The sequence below is a fragment of the Euprymna scolopes genome, chromosome 35, assembly GCF_053919585.1.
Source record: "Euprymna scolopes isolate OS-2025 chromosome 35, ASM5391958v1, whole genome shotgun sequence".
NCBI lineage: Eukaryota > Metazoa > Mollusca > Cephalopoda > Sepiida > Sepiolidae > Euprymna > Euprymna scolopes.
The window spans coordinates 15827192-15842872 of record NC_136516.1 but is presented as its reverse complement, the minus strand read 5'-3'; the positions used below and the strand labels follow the sequence as shown (position 1 = coordinate 15842872).

Sequence of the window (15681 nt, the reverse complement as noted above, 5' to 3'; positions counted from 1 at the left end):
TCGATTCGTCTCTTTTTCCACAGAGTCTGTATTTGCTGTTTTCTTGTGTTTTGTCAATCTTCGCTTTGATGCGGTTGGTTCTTATCGAGTTATCTTGTGTTGCAGTTATTAGGGGATCAATTTCTCGGTTTACGTGTCCTTTTTGCATCCATGTTTAAGTGTTTTCGTTAATCTCATCTTTTGTCATCCTTATGAATCTTCCGTGTAGTTGTTTCTCTTCTCACTTTTTCTTTTCTTGTTTTATCCTTTGTCTCTCTGTTTTCTGCTTTATTGATTTTTTTCCGTGTCTCTCGCTGCCATGATTATTCTTTCAGTGTTTTGTATTATGTATTTTTATAGTTCTTTTTTTTTTGTGTCATTTATACAGTCTTCTATGCAGACTAGTCCCCTCCCGCCGTCTTTTCTTTTCACGTAGAGTCGATCAACATCGTCAACATCGTCCTTCGGATGTAGTACGTTTTGAATGATCATGAGTTTCTTGGTTTTTTGATTATTATTATTATTATTATTATTATTATTATTATTATTATCATCATCATCATCATATAGTAGTTTTAACGTGTGAATGCTTTTAATTGGATTTTGTTTCCTTTAAACCTCAAGTCAATTCCTATGACTTAAGACATCCAAACTGTACTTTAACACTTTCGATGTTCCTAACAGTCAGGCCTTTTGCAGAATTGGATAAGAAAATGTCTCATCTGATTAAGCATTTTATGGTGGCTTTTCGTTATGGTCCCAAGCGTTCCAATTACAATGGGAATCATTTTGAGTTTTTTACATTTTTTCTGATCTTGATATTTATTTGTATGTTCTTTCTCTTGCACTCTGGTATCGAAAAGCTATGTCAATGATTGAGCAAGTTCTCTTGTGTTTGTTTAGAAATAAAATTATTAGTGTTGTTGTTGCTATTATTATTATTATTATTATTATTATTATTATTATTATTATTATTATTATTATTATCATCATTTATTTATTTATTTATTACGTATAAAGGCTGAAACGCGAATTTGTATTCGCTTGATCCGATAACATTTAATTGTTTTTTTTTTTTGTTTTGTTTTTTTGTTTTTTGTTTGAGTTGTTTTGTTTTATTATTTGTTATTTTCGTTGGAAGAATAACAAGTCTCTACCGTGCCAGACACAACACGGAGTCCAACATTTGGCGAGCTTTCCCTCAAACAACACGATAAGAGAAGAAATGAGAGCCAAGTTGTGAGTTCGATGTCAGTCGGAAACAGCATGTCTTTGACCGTGAGTTGGGTAAAACTTTCTCTCCCTCTCCCGTCCACCCTCTCTCTCTCTCTCTCTCTCTCTCTCTCTCTCTCTCTCTCTCTCTCTCTCTCTTCCTCTCTCCTCTCTCTCTCCTCTCTCACACACACACTTCTTTACAGCTTCTTTTTTACAGAAGAGACGCCGTTGCTTGTCTTTCTCTGCTTCTATCGTTTCTCTTAAGTCGCATCACATCACGCTAAAGAAACTTTTAAAAAATTTAAACTAATGCTATACCGGCAATGCAAAAGTGTTTTAAGTTTCTATTTAGATTTAAATTTGCAAATTGATCAAAATGCTGTCATAACGTAGAAAAAACAAACTTATATGTTATATTAAAACTCTTTTTTAAAACTTAATCTTATTTATTTCCGGATAAAATAACCTTCATCACAAACAAGTATTCATAATAGTAAAAATATATACTATTTTTTTTTTTACTTTCGTTATTGTAGTAGTGTCCACTCGATGTCACATCATATTGTAAACCTTTTTAAAGTTTAAATATTGTTTTTAATAAAACATATTTGCATCTTATTCGTGGTTTTTAACTCCATTTTGTTTCTGATTTTCACATTTAATGCTATACATATTATAATATACCCGTGCTGGGACGGGTATTCTATTAGTTATGAGATGGGCAAAAATATTTGATGAGAACAAAAATAAACTTCTGTCACAGCAACCACATTTATTTTCTATAATTTTTTGTGAAGAATGAATGCTCTTTGTCATACACTATTCTATCTCATGAACTCAAAGAACAAATCAAAACCTATATATATGTTTTTTGTATTGGAAACCATTTTTATGATCGGTAATTTGTATATTTATTTATTTTTACGGACTTTTATCCTCATCTTCATAGTTAGTGCTGTTTCACTACGTTTTGGCCAACTAATCCTCTGGCCTTCTTCAGGTGGTTAACCGCGACGGGATAGGAATGATGAATCTTTTAACTGTATCCTCAGTAATTACTGCCTTCCATAGTTTTTTTCTAATCAAGTTTTTTTGCCAACTAATCCTCTGGCTTGTTTTGGGTAGGCTTGAAACCACTATCTTCTGCTATCCTGTCGCGATTAATAAGCCGAAGACGGCCAGAGTAATAATAGGCCAAAACGTGGTGGGCTAACAACTATGGAAGGCAGTAATTACTGGAAATACAGTTACAAGATTTAGCATTCTTATCCCGACGCGCTTAATGACGGAGTGCTAGTACCTGTTAGGGTCCCAACTATGGGTTAAATAGAATACGACTTAAAAAAACAAATATACTATATTAAAAATCGTTCTTCAAAATCACCAGATTCGGCATTAAATAACCTGAAAAGGGTTGATATGCCGTAAAACAAAACAACCAAACAACCTTAATTACATGAAGAAGGCCAAAGGATGAGTTAGTCGAAACAACAACAACTATAAAGATTAGGATAACAGTCTGTAAAAATAAATAAATAAATCAAAACCTGTTCGAAGATTATTATAGATTGCAGTGTTTTTTTTTTTGTTTAGATTCATATTTACTTAAAATGTAGGTGAGCTCCAATCTAGAATCCGTTTCGTAAAATATTCATAGCAAATTTCGTCTAGCTACAACCACTATAAATAATGTTCCTTTTTCCCCCTCTGTACATAAAACTAAACGGAATTTCGACGATCTTTCGGAAAGCTATTCATTTTTGGAACACAATACTGCGGGACTATTTTCCATAGTCGTTAGAATGCCTAAATTGTAAAAAAAAAAACAATGGCTCGTTGACGCTGTGTAAAGCTGAAAAGCTTTAAAATGCCAATAACATAATTATTTATATTTTTAAACCTATTTTAAGTATATATTTTGGGGCCGAATATTCTTTAAAATATCTTTTGAAATCTTTTTTCTGAAGCGTTGATGAAGTTCAGGTTTGTGAATTTAATGAATAATTATATCCCTATATGCCAATATTGTGGCCCTTAAACAATACGTATAAAAGAGACCTTTTCGAAAATGAATGTATACATCCTTATAAAAGTGACATACTGAAAGAAAAATATTTATAGCTGTAGTATTGCTATAAAAATATATCTATGACAATTAAACCCCATAGAAGCTTTCGCTTTTCATTCCCATAGGAAATTGTCAGGCTAACATTTTAGCTTGACAGTTTCCTACTAAAATTTTGAGCCGTGACCTTCGTAAATAGTAGGCCTACTCACTGAAAAATGTCGTTACGCCTGATGTTCTAGCAAGCATGATCTGCCGAACGGTCATACTGTCGATAATGACTGAGAGCTTTTTACAAAAACATTTTTAAAAAAACTTAAAAACTTGCATTGAAGAAGAGAAATAAAAGAAACACAATTTATACTGAAATTAAACTTATTCGATAATAATTAAAAAAAGGAAAACAAAAATTAATTTTAAAAGGAAGACATTGTGTAGGGTCCTCATTAGTACGAGCATGAAAATTAAGTTAAACAATTAAAAAGGATCGTTTTTGGTATCAGAAAATGGGTTCAATTTTTTCGATTTCGATACCACTAAATACTTTTTCAGCTTCCCTTTCCCGATTCCGATAAATCGTTCCAAAACACTTTATATATATATATATATATATATATATATATATATATATATACATATATATATATATATATATATATATATATATATATATATATATAGGGTGACCCTCCAAAACAACAAAAGCTAAATGGAGGTCATCTAGAACATACGCTGTAGAACGGAGAAAAAAGGCCAAAGACCCTAGTGTTTTGATGTGATGTTTTGAATATAATAAACTAGTTATGACAAAAGTTTCATTTCATTCGGACAAAACACTAAGAAATTGGGCCTAATTAGAGTTGGGCCCGTTTTTTGGGGTCACCCTAATATATATATATATATATATATATATATATATTTATATATATATATATATATATATATATATATATATATATATATATTGGATTCCATATTTGAATAAGCAGGTTCTTCCTCAATTTTTTTCAGAGTACCGTTCATTTTAACATCTATACACACACACATACACTTGTGCCCGATATTATTCATACCCCTCGGATCTTTGAGATTTCTATAAGAATATTGCTCAAACCAGAAGGTAGACAATATTAAAGGGATTCCAAACAATAAATCAAACATAAGCATTTAATTTAAACTCAACAAATAAATAAATTATGCAAGTTTGAAACATTATACAAAGAAAAACAATAATGGCACTAGTTCAAAATTATTCATACCTCTCTTACTAATAGTCAATAGCATGCCCTTTATTCTTAATAACTGCCTGTAACCGTTTTGGATATTTATCAACAAGGTTTTTACAAGCATCAACACTGATTTTTGACCATTCTTCAATGCAGTAGTTCTCCAAATCCCTCAAATTTCTAGGTTTCCGCTTTTTAACCTCAGTTTTCAATATGTGGCAGAAGTGTTCGATAGGGTTCAGGTCGGGACTCTGGCTAGGCCATTCCAAAACATTAATTTGATTATCCTCAAACCATTTCTTGACTATTTTGGCAGTATGTTTTGGATCATTATCCTGTTGAAGGACCCAGTTTGGTCCTAAATGGAGCTTCTCCGCATCCTGTCTAATGTTTTTCTGGAGTATTTCCAAATATTGCTCCTTCTTCATGGTTCCATCTATCTTGACCAAACTACCTGGGCCACTAGCCGAAAAGGAGCCCCAAAACATTAGGCTACCACCACCATGTTTCACCGTGGGTATGGTGTTCTTTGGGTTGTAAGCTTCTCCTTTCTTCCTCCAAACGTAAGAAGCATCCATATGGCCAAACAATTCCATTTTTGTTTCGTCAGTCCACAAAATACTTGAGAAAACGGACTCTGGAGAATTCACATGGGTCTAGCAAAATTAAAACGTGCTGCAAGGTGGTTTCCGGTGTGCAATGGAGTCCTTCTTGGTCTTCTTCCTTTCAGACCATTTTCATGCAGAGTCCTTTGCAATGTTTGCCTTGATATTTTTATGCCAGAAGACTCCAGATTTTCTAAAATGTCCTTAGTAGTGGTGGTTGGATTTGCATTAACACTTCTTACAATATTCCTGGTGGCTCTAGCAGACAGTTTCCTTTTCCTTCCTCTACCAATCAAGTTGTTTGTTGTGTGGTGGCTCTGGAATTTTTTGATGATGCTCTGTACTGTTGCTATAGGGACCTCAAATTTTTTGGAAATTGACTTGTAACCTAAACCATCCTTATGTGAATTCACAATTTTAGTCCTAAGATCATTACTAAGCTCTTTTTTCTTCCCCATTCTAATAATTTTTATTCTTTTATTGGTTTTCAGTTGATATCATTTTAATTTCTAAAAAATGCAAAAAACGAAATGAAATTAATCAAAGGTTGTATAAAAGCATTCAAAATAAGAATCAAACAGGAAACAAACAGTCAGAAACTCGATTAATACTGAAAAAATAAGGGGGTATGATTATTTTTGAACATTGCAGATTTTATAAATAGCTGTATATTTCTTTTATTACAAGTATCCCGAGATTTTAAAATGACGAAAATGATCAGAAGAGGTTTATTAAGAATATGTATCAATATGGACGTAAACAATAAATTCTTACAAAGTTACACCTAATAAACTCAATTTTCAAGGGGGGGTATGAATAATATCGGGCACAAGTGTATATATACGTGTGTGTGTGTGTGCGTGTGCGTGCGTGTGTGTGTGTGTGTATATATTTCTATAACTATACAATAGCTCTTTATTGACAAATACGCAGTAGATAACGACGTCAATGTTTTGGACTTTTTTTTTTTTTACTTTTTATCCAATATGTCTGTCTCTTGAAATTCATGTCATCGATGTTTTTTTTTCTTTTTTCAAAATTTAACAAAACAAGGAAATGCCGTTTCAAACATTTCGCACGTGATTTACCAATTCCATAACGCGTGCTATATTGGATTCCTACGAAATAAAATGTCAAACTAAAACATTTCTTTTAATATGATAGCATTTTTTTGTGCTCTTATTATTTATTTCGCGGCATTTAACGTATGGCAACATAAATCATACAATTCAGACACTCGTATGTTTATATATATATATATATATATTGTAAGAATTGAAATTGATTTGACTTACCGGGAGTGGGTCGGAGGGAAGCAAAGACACTGAACTGCTGTTTGCCTTTACTGAGAAACTGGGTGTCTATTTCCTACTAAGTTAAATAGACATTCTAATCTCGTTGGAAATCACGTTGGAATTCTCGCCACTGAGAGTTAGTATGTATAAAAGGAGTTGTCTCACTACGGGTTAGTGATTAGTTAAGAACCTAGTTACCTAGCTTTCTAGTCGGTTGGCGTCTCTTAGACTGATTATTTCGTTACTGTTGTTCGGCAAACGTTACCTGTTAATTGTTACCTTTACAAGGAAAGAAAAGACTGCTTGTAACCATTTCGTTGCAAGCCCTTACTGCCTTTTTTTACACCCCCCTCTTCTTGTTGGTGAAATAATCCCGACAATATAGATAGTATGTATTGGTGTATTTTTTACTCTCGTATTCAATTAAACTTTGAACCTAAAAGGTCTTAAAATCGAGCACAAATATAACGATAATCCTGCCACCAATACGAGACTAAAACTAACCGTAACGTTTTTGCAAAGAAATAACAAGATCTTATTTAGGAACCCAACGAATGGGATATATATTAAAAAAAAAATTTGAATGGCTTAGGGCTCTCTGTTTCAAACTTGTCATGACTCTACTCTTAAATAAGGATACGCAAATTAGGCGATATATTTATATTTAAATGGGATTTTCCGTAACCACAACAAAGGTACATGTTTCTCGCATGCCTTTCCAGATAGGGATTTCCCCTCCCTTCCCTCTCTTCAAAAAATGCTCCATCGCCAAAAGTGTGCTTATTCATAAAGTCTGAAGAAATGCTGGTTTTGAAAATTTTTAAACGACATAATGCTTGAAATTGTCGAACTGGACACGGAAACAATTGTAACGTAAATTGAAATACACTTTTTGTTTCCACCAACACCTTGTTTTGAAGTCTTGTTTTTGCTTACACAGTATGTATATATATATATATATATATATATATATATATATATATATGTATATATATATATATATATATATATATGCCAACATTGTGGCCCATAACAATGGTGACGAATAAAAGAAAACTTTTCGAAAATGAGTGCATCTATCCTTATTAAAGTGACACCCTGAAAGAAAAATATTTATAGCTGTTGTATTGTTATAAAAAAATATTTATGACAGTTAAACCACATAGAAGCTTTCGTTTTTCATTCCCACAGGAAATTGTCAGGCTAACATTTTAGCTTGACAGTTTCCTACTAAAGTATTGAGAGGTGACCTTCGTAAATAGTAGGCCTAATCACTGACAAATGACGTAACGCCTGATGTTCTAGCAAGCAAGATCTTTCGAACCGCCACACTGTCGATAATGAATGAGAGCTTTTTACAAAAACATTAAAACTACTTAAAAAGTAGCATTAAAAAAGAGAAAAAAGAATTAGATAGATAGAGAGAGAGAGAAAGAGAGAGAGAGAGAGAGAGATGAAAGGAGTTTAGATATTTACAATTTATGATTGGCAACATTAATTGTTCGTACAACTTCAAGATTTTAATCACATTCAAATGCTGGCCATGGAAAAAAGTCACTGGGTACGTTTTATATCGCGATATTAACGTCAATCACACCTTTCTTCATCTATATTTAAATTCAATTATCTACAAACAAATTTTCTACACTGCAAACTTTTCCCAGCATCAAGCTCGTCGTAACCATTTAAGAACTATAGACCTAGACGATCTGAATATTCCAAGTTCCACACATGTACATACAATCAATGGATCGGATTTTACCAAGTTTCAACTAACTTCAGCGATTGAATCTTGTTACTGTCAAAATGACTCTTCACATATTCATACTTTAATATGAATATCCTTTTTATTTTAATCTGTATATCTATATATCTATAAAAGTTATTTCTTTTAATTTTCCTCCTTTGAAGAGTGTAGCGTTGGGTATGGAGCAGCCAAACCAGCTGCCAACATTGCCCTGCTTTTTATTGAAACCAACCGAGAGCTCTTTTTAGTATCCTCGCTGTTCCCTTAAGTGCAATTGTCTGGATCTCTTTTGCATTTGGTTCATGAGGAATATTAGTTAGGTAGGACTTCAGGTTCTTCTTCATAAGCCCTGTGGCACCTATGATAACTGGTATGATTGATATCTCTCTAAGATTCCAGTTTCTTTTCATATCATACATGAGACCTTGATATAAAGTGAGAATGTGCGCGTGTGTGAGAGGACAAGTGTGAAGTAAATGAATTTAATTAAATATTTTAAGGTTGTTTACATATGCAAAGAAAACAAGCCAAAAAAAGAGTACGATCGTTTTCATAGACGATATCTTATTTAAATATAATCTCCTCACCAGCACAACGGAAAGGAATAACACAACTAGTTTATGTGTGGAACAGATATTGGTTTATTTCACTTGTTGTAGGAGGAAATAGAGGAAGAGAGAGATAGAGGGTGTGTGAGAAAGAGAGAGAAGGTAAAAAGTGGGAGCCTTAGACTATGGATATTCTTAACCAATTTTCATAAGTCTGTCTTGTATGTCCCTATTTACAATGCCTCCCCACGGGACAGAGTTAGACACCAGGGTCGTTTTTTTAACGTGGAGAAAAGGAACAAAAATTAAAATTGTCTCAGTCGTGAAGGATTTCTCCTCCACTGACAGAGAACAAGAAATTAAAGTGCAGCATCCGAAGAACAGATACTAAACTTTGATCTTGTCCCGAAGGCCAAGTCACTCCTACTTCCGGGTTCTAATCTTTAAAAAACACACTTTTCTAATCAACCATATAACGTCACGTCCTTTCTTCCGTCTACACTTCCTTTTCACACTTTTAAACTTGTCACACTGTCACTGTTAATTTTTTTTTCACATCAGTCTGCTTTCTGTCTTTTGTTCTCCAATCTGCACTAACTTATAAGTCAATAATCAAATAGCAGTGAACTTACACACTTCGGATAGTTAACACAATGACTAAGTTCGAACCGAATGGAAAAATAAATCTCTATTCCGTGGTTGGACGGAGACGTAACTTAAATCAGAAGCTGGAAATCGAGAGAATTCAAAATTAGCAAAGTCTATTTTCCGCATCAGCGGATCGTATTTGCGGATCTTTCAATACTGATGGCGCAGTCGAATAGTCCAGTACTTCAAAAGAGGATGAAGCTTAACAAACAATGGCCAGCAACAATGGATTCTGCATGGAAATAGCGTAATTGACGAATAATTATGTTATCACGCAGGTTCCTGCGCGTCGGCTTTGTTTTGTTGATTTTTTTTTTTTTTTCTTATCTCCGGCATAATCGTTTATGTTCTTTTAGCCTTGATAAGTGGTGATTAATTTGCAAAAGAAAAATATATTTCTAACGATATCACGTCACTTCCTACTTTCTGCATTTACTTCTGTCCTCACACTTTTTAACTAATCATACTGTGACTGTGTAATTAAAAATAATTATATTATAACACAGGTCCCTATTTAGTTGGATGGAGGGGGCGTAAGACAATGTCGGCCTTTTTATTTGTTTTGTTTTTTGTTTTTTTATTTATATTCGTCCTAAACGAAGCACTTATATCTAGGGCACAACCACGTTGACACACCAGTTCTCGTTAGATTTCCGAATATAAGCAACATTGAGCCTGGTCAATACCAAATGGCTTACCATTTGGAAATACCAGACGCTGTAAGTAGGAAGACGTCGATATCTCTTTGCAAGAAAAAAATCCAACATCGCCATCTCCACTAACGAGAATATACATACGACTAGGGATTGCTTGTGAACTTGATATTCCCTTGAGACTTCTTGCTTCAATCCCACTAGGGTTAGTGGCGATGGCTTGGTTGCCAGTAAGTGAGACGCCAGGGCCTACTATTAATTAGCATCACACCTACAGGGACATTCTAAGTAGGGAGTTGTGCAGCGATATGTCTGTTCATATTATATTTAAATTTCTTCAGGTTAGTACAGTTAGGGAAGCAGGAAACAAGGAGGGTATTCCAAAGTCTACTAGTTTCGATGAAATAAGCTATTAGTGTAAAGGCACTTCGGCATCAGGGGTGGAAATATATAGTGAAGGCGTGTGATTTTGTTGCTTCTCGGGTTAGTCCGAGATATTTACATCGAAAGGACACCAATGCATTGATTCGTTATCCTAGTCCATTTAAATCGTATAAAACTAATCACAGTACAGGGTGGCCGAAAAGTCCCAGGACACTATACATGTATTTTTGATAAAACACAGTATTTTTTAATGAAACACACAGAAAACATATATATTCAACAAAAAAAGAGAACTTTATTAGAAACAAAGCAGAAAACAACTAGAGTAATTTAGTGGTCTAGGGGATCAGTATGTTGGTCCTCGTTGTTCTTTCACATTTCCATTCGCCTCCAGGTTCTTTGTGCCATTTTTTTTTAGAGAATTCCTTGATACGCTAGCAAAAGCTGCAATAATCGCATGCTTAAGCTGATCAATGGTTTCGTATCTAATACCAGAAACTTGACCTTTAATTAAATCCCATAATGAGTTGTCTGGAGTGGTCAAGTCGGGGCTTCGTAGTGGCCAAGCAAAAGAATTTGATCCGCGCCCAATCCATCGATCAGGAAACTCTGCATTTAGCATCGCTCTCACAGGAAGTGCATAATGTGCGGGTGCACCATCTTGCTGTAGCAATACACGATCCTTAATACCAAGTTCTATTAACTTGGGAATTAACCAGTTTCTAATCATGTTGGCATATGATTCCTGGTTGACATTGCCATCAAAGAAATAAGGACCAATCAAATGTTCAGATGTCAATGCAGCCCAAATCATGACATGTGGAGGATTATTTTCAACTTCTTCTTTGTAAAAGGGGTTTTCTTTAGCCCAGAAATATATGTTTCGACTTTTAGAACTTTTATAAATGGCGCATTCATCACTGAATATTATCTTTCTGTGATTTCTTGCACCATCAGGAAAGCGTTTTAAAAATTTCTCACAGAATTCTTTTCTTCGATCCATATCTTCATCTGACAACTGATTTACCGACATGGGCTTATAAGCTTTGACATCCAAGTTCTTTTTCATATGATCCATCATGGTAGCCCTTGGTATTCCAAGTTCAGCAGAACGCTTTCTGGTGGATTTCTTGGGAGACTGTTGCAGTGATTCTTGAACACCAGCACACGTTTCCTTTCGTGTTTTAGTGGCTTCTTGCCTGATCCAGAACGCTACCTGTTTCAAAAACTTTCTTCTCCCACAGATACAGATTACTTCTTGATGGTGCGGGCTTTCCGAATCTTTCTGTGAAAGCACTTCGAACATCTTCCATAGTCATGTCATTCCTGATGCGGTCGTGAACCCAAACAGCAGCAATTAAGCGCTCCTCAACAGTAAATACACTGATGTCAGTCGTAACCTGGAAAAATAAATGAAATAAATTGTTTTAACAACATTAGAATATTCAAATCAATCATATTTAACACCATTAAAATATTAAAAATAGAGTGTCCTGGGACTTTTCGGCCACCCTAATAGACGAAACCTAAAACTGCATTAATCATATGTGAAAAAAATATTACGTATATATTTATATTTTTAACTTTTTATATAGTTTGAAATAAACTAATAAATATAAATAAATTATTAGCAAATAAGAATGTAAATATATAGATTGAATATTAATAACAAAGAAGGGGGCGATAAGTATGCAGAATGGATTCATCCGAATCATATAAGTACAAGAGAATTATAAAAAATAATTGTTTCTTTTTGTTAAGACAAAGACCAATGGCGCAGGTCAGATTTTTTTAACAGGAATAGGTTAGTCTAATTAATCTAGACTAAAAACCTGGATCCATTATCCGGAACATTTTTGTTTTTATTTCTTATTCAGGGGAGGTGGTTTGATCAACACTGCTGGAGAGCTATGATTTTATATACTGTTTTGTTTGTAAATCCACATAAAAGTGTGTTGTGGAGACGCCCACTAATTAGCGTACGTGGGTGAACAAGATATAGATAAAGCATATGGCATCAATTGAGATGGATGGCTCTCGTCTGGGTGAGGCCCCGTGTTTTGACAAGCTTCTGGGTTTGACCTTTACTCCTGATCTGAAATGGAACACGTACATCAAGTCTGTTGCCAAGGTCGCTGGAAAGATGGTGGGATCCTTCTACCGCTCCAGAAGATATCTCACTACGGATGCAATTCTCTATCTATATAAAAGCCAAGTACGTCAAAGGATGGAATACTGTTTCCATATCTGGGCAGGAGCTGCTAAAAACAGCCTATCCTGCCTTGACAGAGTACAAAATAGACTTCGTGGCTTAGTGGGGGATGCCCTTTTCTCTACCCTGCAACCTCTCTCCCACAGAAGAGACGTTGCGAGCCTGTCCTTGTTTTATCGTTATTTCCATGGCAGGTGCTCGTCTGAACTCCAATCTCTGGTCCCCCCTCGGCAATCTTTCACGAAAAACACTCGTCTAGCTGAATCCACTGTGAAAAATTTCCCTCACTCTATATCTGTGCCTAAATCAAAACGCAGATTCCATGAGCAAAGCTTCTTTCTTAGAACTGCACGCCTGTGGAACTCTGTTCCGTCTGCCTGCTTCCCTCCGGACTACAACTTGGATGTCTTCAAGTCCAATGTTAACAAATTCCTAATGAACCGCCCCCTTAAGTAAATATATCAGCAAATCTCCTCACTAACGTAATGTACTTGCAATAACCCTTATCCCTGAGTGGCTTCCGGGCCTTGATAAGTGGTGGTCACTGTGTAAAAAAAAAAAAAAGGTATCAAGTCAGCAAGACCGGGGAACTGTGTTCGAACTCCGGATAGGCAAGACGCATGTGCCGGTTGCACCATGAAAGATTTTAACACGCCATCTGCCGGACAATCTTCCAACTGCAGTACAACTGCACCTTTGTAAATATGTATTATATTTTCGTCTTAATATATTTGTTTTACCTTTACTTTCTGCATTCGTGTTGTTATTGATAGACACAACAAAGTGCTTCATGGTAAACAACTGATGATCCCTGAAAACTTAGGAATACTGTTAGTTCAAAAAAGCAGATTTGTTTAGTGATTGTAGGAGATTGCTTACTTACTGACAAAATAATTTTCTAACGAAGGAGCAAAAATTAAATTTTTATAAAAAATGTTTTATGGTTTTCAACGTTAAAAAGTTTCCAAGACTATATATATATGTGTGCATGTATATATATATATATGTGTATGTGTGTGTGTGTGTGTGTGTGTGTGTGTGTGTGTGTGTGTGTGTGTGTGTGCGTGCATTGTTATTTTTTATTAGCAATAGTAGCAGCTTGGGAAAGTTGTCGTTCTTATCAAATCCACTTACCTAACTGATAGAGTTTCATCCTTGCAGGTAAATACCTGCATTAAGTCTCTAAATTACATTAAAATGCCTCACCATTCTACGCAAGAAACACGCGTCAATGGATAACTTTTATATAGCCAAAAAATTGTGGAATATATATCCATGTGAGAGTGTGTGGATGCGTGCGTGGGTGTATGTGTGTGTGTGTGTGCGTGTATATATATATATATATATATATATATATATATATATATATATATATATATACAGGGTGCCCACAAAGTCTGGCTACATAACTTACAGGATGCTTCCACATAATGTAGCCAGAATTTGTGGACACCCTGTATATGGTGTAATTTTGTGTTATGCCCAGAATAAACGATCTTTGCGTGTAGTCTTCGGGCCCATCCCTCACCGGGTATCCATGTCAGATTACAGAGCATAACGGAATGAGGGTCTAAAAACGATGTGAAAATGAAAAAAAGAAACATGAAACAAATTAGAAAAACAGGGGCAGATAACTGTGAAAAGAAAAAAAATGTAACTCGGTTAAAGAATCGATTCATTGAATTATGTTTTTATTTATTTATTTTAGTTTTGTATCGATATTTCTCTTCCAATCCCTTCTCTGCATCATTTTTTTTAACAATCGAAGCCGAAACGACTAAAAAAGTGACTGTACACCGACCACCACCTTTACCAGTGTAATTATTTCCTGTATTTTCATAATTGTATCTTCCGTTATTTACAATAGTCAAATGTTATTTGCTGCACAGCAATAAAAGGGTTGAAGAATTATTTCAGCTAAATCAAGACTATAGAATATTTGAGCATTTATTATTAGGTTGGTGCAAAAATAATGTCGTTTTTTTACGTATATATATCTAATAAAAAAAAGCATTATTTTTGCACTAACCTAATAATATAGACAACAAACCAAACAATAATAAAGAAACAAACATATTATAAATAAACGTTACCAAATGGCACTCTCCTTCCTATCTGGATAAGATTTTTATGTTAACTTATTTTAAATACGCAAGTAATGCCGAGCATTTACGTTAAAACGACAACAAAAATGGCAGACATAAGTCTGTAACTTTTGTAGTCCTGCTAATCGATCAAAAATAACATAAATAAATAAAAAATAATTGTAGAAATACACCAAATAAATAACACCGTTACATTTATTCGGTAATTTTATCTCAGCCTTTTGTTTTATTTTCGTGCTTTGAGTGATTCTTAAGACTCCAAAGGTGACAGCCTCATGTTCGCCATCTTTGTTGTGGATTTTAACATCAGCGTGTTAAACTTAATAAACATTTGTAAATAAGTTAAAACACCATACAAACTTATACAGGTGGCTACAAAAGTAAATTTTCTTATTTATTATTTGTTTTGTTTTGTTTTTACGACGTTTTCGGTTTCTTGTCTATAGTAAAAAATGCTTCCATATTTTCAATTAGTTGGGGTTTCTTTTTCCTTTTTTTTTTTTTTTTGAATTCGTTGTTCACATTTGAATAATTCTGTAATTTAGAAAGCCAGTACAATGCAGGTTTCAACAATTCCTTTCCGTTTTGTTCAACATATTTAGCATATATATATATATATATATATATATATATATATATATATATAAAGCTCTGTGTGTGTGTGTGTGTGTGTGTGTGTGTGTGTGTGTGTGGTCACGAATAGCTTCCTACATGGTTGACTATTTTAAAAAAACTGATTACATATAATGATCGAAAATGTATCGAGACACAAGAATGGGTATGTTTGATCTGGCAGAACAGTGGTTCATTAAAATTGTGGGATCTGCGTTCGCGCCTGGTCCACAAAGTATGGAAATAAAAAATTTAAAAATTAAAAAAAAAAACCTTTACAAGTGTTTTTGATATAGATGTACATAAGAATGCTGTGATAAGTATGTTTTAACTTAAATAGGGATGGTATAATAAAATTGTGGGGTCTGCGTTCGCGCCTGGCCTCCA

The 15681-nt window shown here is 34.3% G+C and overlaps 1 protein-coding gene across 5 annotated transcripts in view; it reads left to right on the top strand.

Annotated features, from left to right (window-relative positions):
* LOC145259710 (uncharacterized) overlaps window positions 1-15681 on the top strand; it is a 138908-nt gene that overhangs the window by 29438 nt on the left and 93789 nt on the right. For 2 of the 5 annotated variants that reach the window (XM_080117388.1, XM_080117392.1), the window contains exon 1: window positions 1121-1257. The exons of the other annotated variants lie outside the window; for them this stretch is intronic. The gene's annotated coding sequence lies outside the window, so the exon portion shown is untranslated. Of the gene's footprint in view, window positions 1-1120; window positions 1258-15681 lie in introns of those variants that run through there. 5 annotated transcript variants of the gene reach the window in all.